Source organism: Paroedura picta, chromosome 7, assembly GCF_049243985.1.
Source record: "Paroedura picta isolate Pp20150507F chromosome 7, Ppicta_v3.0, whole genome shotgun sequence".
In the NCBI taxonomy this organism is placed as follows: domain Eukaryota; kingdom Metazoa; phylum Chordata; class Lepidosauria; order Squamata; family Gekkonidae; genus Paroedura; species Paroedura picta.
The window spans coordinates 104,063,269-104,068,865 of record NC_135375.1 but is presented as its reverse complement, the minus strand read 5'-3'; positions in this window follow the sequence as shown (position 1 = coordinate 104,068,865).

Sequence of the window (5,597 nt, the reverse complement as noted above, 5' to 3'; positions counted from 1 at the left end):
ACAGGAACAACCTAAAACGACAGTCATTGGATGCAGCGCTTCCTACTGCCCCTTTAAGGCATCCCCCCATCCCCAGTTCATCCTCAGATCTCCCTCATCTCCCTCTTGCAGCTGCAGTTGCAGAGCGGATCACAAAGATACAGGAGCTTCTGGGGGAGTCCAGGGCCCAAGATGGTTCCCTGCCACCCCTCCCACCCTACACTGGGCTTCTCTCTCTCTCCCATTTTATGCAGCATTTTGATGCCCCCTCTTACTCAGCTGGTGCAGATTTTTGGGCTGGGTTTCCCCCCAATATGCAGATGACTCCCAGCTCTTCCTCCTGGTGGATGGCCGCCTGACTCTCCGCCAGAAGCATTAGCTGGCTGCCTGGAAGAGTGAGGAGATGGCTCAAGCAGAGTCCTCTGAAGCTCAGCCCTTCAAAGATGGAGGTCCTGTGGCTGGGCAGGAAAGGCCCAAGCGAGGAAGCCGCCTGCCCACCCTGGATGGAGTACGGCTATCAGTGGCCCACTCTGCCAGGAGCCTGGGCGTGATTCTCCCTCTCAGTGGAGGCTTCGACCACGATGGTAGCTGGCATTCTGCCACCTTCACCAAGCCCACCTGCCAGCACCCTACTGGGCCCTGGAACACCCAGCCACAGTGATCCCTGCGACTGTGACCTCTAGACTGGACTTCTGCAACTTGCTGTATGCTGACCTGCCCTTATCCTTGATCCGGAAACAACAACTGGTCTAGAATGCAGCTGCCAGAGCCCTCACAGCAACACCTTGGAGGTCCCACATCCAGCCCATCCCCCAGCAGCTGTGCTGGCTTCCGGTTAAATTCCGGATCAGGCTTTAAGGCCACAAGCGGTCTAGTCCCAGTGTACCTGAGGGATCACCTCTCTGCCTACACCCCCCAAAGAGCCTTACAGTCCACCACCTTCAACCCCCGGGTGATCCTTGGCCCCAAGGAAACCCGAATGACCTCAACAAGGGCCAGAGCCTTCTCTGGCCCAGGCCCCCACATTCTGGAATAAGCTTCTAGAGGAGATCAGGGCCCTGATGGAACTTAAAAACTTCCACAGGGCCTGCAAAAGGGAGCTCCTCCACCAGGCATTTGGTTGAGGTTAACCTGAACACCGGTTCCCATTGCCCCCCCCCCCAGCCTCCCTCCTTCAACCACCACAACAGACTCGTCCACCCACTGGGCCATCAGTATGCGTTGACTTATTGTTATTATTGTACTATTATAAACTGAGTTGTTTGTATTGTTCCTGTTTGATGCAAACCACCCTGAACCTTTGGGGAGGGTGGTGAATGAATGAATGAATGAATGAATGAATGAATGAATGAATGAATGAATAGGTTTCAAGAGACAGACGCCCAGACTAGGATTGTGCAAGGCAGGCCCGATTTGGACCGTTTCGGGTTCTAATGAACCCTAATCAGACCATTTGGGTATTGAAATAGATCAATTTGGGTCAATTTGGGTAGCTTCACTGAGCTACGCAAGCCCCCTTGCCATGGCACGGCAGCGATCCTTGAAGGGGGATATATGGTCATATCACCCAATAAATATTTAATATACTTTAAAAATATATTAAAATTAATTAGCTACTACCCATTCAGAAAATTCTTCTGGAGCTGTCAGGAAACCCCCTGGTTTCATACATCCCAGGTTGAGAAATCCTGCTCTATTATATGGGGTAGGACTGGTGACACCAATGTAGAAAGGAAAGAAAGGTCCATCCAGGCCCCGATGACACATCTGACCCTGCAGCTGACCATGAAGGAGGGGCCATGTACAGTGGTTACCTACAGCCCCAGGGTGCTGCCTCTGGCAGTGGCTCTTGCCAGCCAGGTGGGTCAGGCGTAAGTCAGGATGCTCAGATACCTGCCAGGTGGCCTCCTGTTCTGCTCCCTGGTGGTGGCCACAGAGCCTTCAGTTGGGTGGTTCATGAGCCACTGACCCCTTTCCTTTGGGTAAGTCTTTGCATATCCAGACAGTGTGGTCAGTACTGCACACCTGCATCTTCTTCTCACACACCCAGTGGGGAGTCTGGGTTTCCCCTCCCACACAGTCCTGTCATCTCTGCTCATCAAAAAACAGCTGATCCTAAAATATGCAAAGAAAAAGCTGATGGGAATGACAGTGGTTATATTGTATTTTTTTTAAAAATCTTACTTCTTGTTATTTAATTTCCTTTCTCATGGGGAGAGATAGTCAGTAGGTGGAAAAGGAGTTTTTCATTGAGGAGTGTCCCTCCCTGGGGCGGGGGGGGGGGAGATCCTTTCCTGCTTTCCCCTCTCTCCAGTCTCCTGACTCAGGGTCTCCAGTGCAGCTAGAGGGGAAGTTGTCCATCTGCATGGTGGGCAGGACAACCACTCTGTGCGGAAGACTGAGAACTATGGCCTGGCCAGCTTCTGCAACAGAAAGGAAAGTAAGGGAAACCCTGCTCTTTACCCCTGTGGGATCTCCATTTATCCCGTTTCTCATGGGCCTTCTTCCTCCTCCTTTTCTCCCAGGACAGGGAGGGCTACCTGGGCTGCCCTGAGCCCTGCTGTTCCCATTTAGAGACTCCCATTTGTTGCCCTGGATGCTGTGGAGCAAAGACTCTACCTTCCATCCCTCCTCACCCTTTTCCTCTTCCTCTGTTCCCTGACACAATCCCTCACCAGGACCATGGACAGCAGTTGACAGGCAACAAAAGGGTCTCCCGAACCGTAATCAGAAGAGGTGCTTGCTGTTTGGGAAATCTCTCTACAGGGAATTGTGCCGTGGGGTCTTCTACACTGAGGGCATGAGCTTCAGACCCAGAGGTGAGAAGGGGAGAAGCAGCCCAAGATTCTATTTCCTCATCTCGGTCTTATTACTGGGGCCCCAGGGGGATCTCCCCCCTCCAGGCCTTTCAAGGACAGCCGTGATGGACATTGACCTCGATTATCAGGGGATGCAGTCTCAAGCGTTGCCCTTGTAGAGCCCCCCCATACACAAGGGACACCCTCCCCCCTCACATGGGCTGTGGGCTGCTTTGTGAAGGACCCTGCTCTGACATGGCAGGTCAAAAGGATCCCGCTCAATGAGCACATCAGACCTGAAAAGTGGAACTGCTCTTGTGAAGTGCAGCTTTGCTGTCCAGCCTGGGAGCTGCGGAGACTAAGAGGCAAGAGAGGGGAGGTGGGCCTGTTGGGGTGGCTGTCTCCAACCCCCCCCAGTTCTCCTGAGAAGAGAGCTGAGTCCTCCTGAGCCAAATGGGCATCTCCTCTGAGACTGCATCAGGACCATGGATGGTCCTAGTCTCCCCCCACACAGATTCCTCTAACTCATCAGAATTGTGAAAGGGCAGAGAACAGGTAGGTTAAACAGTTTGTAGACTAGGAATAAAACGCCACAGAAGCTGGATACAACTTAATGCACGATTTTTATCACAGATTTGGTTTGATCATGCTTTTCTGGACTGTGGTTCAGAGAGACTCAGTTAACCATTTTTCCAGTCATGCTCTTCACTTGTGCCTTCCTGACCACTATTCTGATCTCCCAGGGAGATCCTGAACCCAGATCAACATGGACATCTTAACTGGCCTTCTGAGAACCATGTTGCTGCCCAATGGCAGGAGACCCTCCCTCCCACCACCCATTGTCCATCTTGTTGCCCCTCTGAGTGTGGCAGGCCAAGCACCCAGTAAGGGGGCGAGAAAGGGTGGTTGCCACCCCCTGGCTCTGGGTCTTTGGCCCTTGATGTGGCAGAAGAATTTCCCTGATGCTCACCTGATGGCCAGCATGGTCAGGCCCACCAGCAGAGGATCAGTGGCCCAGGCATGCTCCCCCCATTCCCCTCCCTGTCTCCTTACAGGCAGGGTCCTCACCCACTCCCTGCAGGAACTCCTCTGCCCCTCCCTGGCCTCCTGCCCCCAGAGAGATCTGAGGCCCCTTCCCCATTCACCATCCCACCCTGAAGAAGGGTCTCACAAGCTTGCACAGAGAAGCTTGTACCTCAAATGAAACTTTGGTGGTCTGAGAGGTGCCCCTGGAATCAGACTCTGCCCTCCCGCTGCCACATTCCAACCTCCTGTTTGCGGACATTGCCGGGGGTATGCAGCTCTGTGGCTTGTGAAGAACCACGTTTGTAGCTGCCATCCACAAGGACAGTCATCTTTCTATCCAAGCCCAGGCAGCCCTTCACGAGGAGAAAGTGTGGCTCTACACCTCCAGCTTATTTCTCCTGCACTATAAGCCAAGCATGGTCAAGGCAAGATTGCCCACCCAGAATGCTCTGTGCATCAGGTAGAAGCAAAGCAGATTTTCCGTGTCAAGTCAACATGTCAAGGAAAGAGATTTCCTGTCTGTCACAAGTAGGCCCCAATAATCTGCACAAAGGGAGGGTCCCTCTCCCCACCCAAACCGAGAAGGGCCAAAGGACTGCAGTGACCCTTGGCTCAGTTATCAGTCCCCTGAAAAGCCCTGCATTGTTTTACCATCTTGTCCTTTCCTGGTGTCATAATACTTCTGGAAGCCTTTCTTGTCTCCCACCATTTGGGACATCAAGATTCTGCTGGCCACACTTCCAGCAGTTCTTCCTGGCCGGCCTGGGAACCTGACTGATGCTCCAAGACCACCTGAACCATTCCAGCTTCCCTATTATAAGCCCACCATAATATAGTGATCAGAGCCTGGTCTGCTCATTAACGCCCCAGAGGCACTTCTGACAGTTCTCCTCTGAATCCTGTCCGGGCTTCCCGCCCTGTCCCCTGCCCTCCAGATATACACGGGCTATAAAAAGGGAACAGAAACCTCTTCATCCCCCTGCCCCATGAAACCCGGCCTGCAATGCAAGCTGCCTCTCTGGACCACCCCCTCCCCTCCTGAATCAACATTAAGATCACCCAACATTCCTCCATCTTCCCCCTTGTTTTCTTAGGAACCTGTAAGTTTTTGCAGTTGTGTGGGTTTTGAATGGACCCCAATATTTTCTCCATATAAATCTCCTTGAGTGTAACCAAATGGCCACCATTATTTTAAAGGGTTTCTCTTGGAGAAAGTATCCTGTAAAACATAAGTAGAAACGATCTCTAGATGACAGAGATCAATTCCCCTGGTGAAAATGGCTGCTTTCGCGGGTGACCTGCATGCCATTGCCCCTCACGGAGATCTCTCTTCCCATACTCCACTCCCAGACGGCATCCATAAAATCTCCAGAAATTCCCCAGCCTTTGCCAAGGATTGAGAAGCGGAGGGGGGAGGGGGGAGGTGGGCTCACCTGAGTGGCCCAACTGGAACAAGTCTCACAACTGTAAATTCCCTTCTTCAAATGTCGATGCAAGTTGTTCTGCATGACAGTGTGAGGTTGCAAGGAAGATGCAGGAGGTGGTTTTAGGTGGACCGTGCAGGATGAGATTTTGTAGAAGTATCATAGAGCAAGTCAGATTGTGCAAAAGGAGGAAGGAATCTTTGAAAGAGAACTTTGAGAGAACTGAAAGATTTGGTGTCCTCAGAAAGGAAATGCTACCAGATTTGATTCCAACGCAGCTCATATTCACAAACCTATCAGAAGATTTCCAGAGATGCAGATGCACCAGATGTAGATTTGAATGCTAGAGACAAGTGTTGTACCACTACCT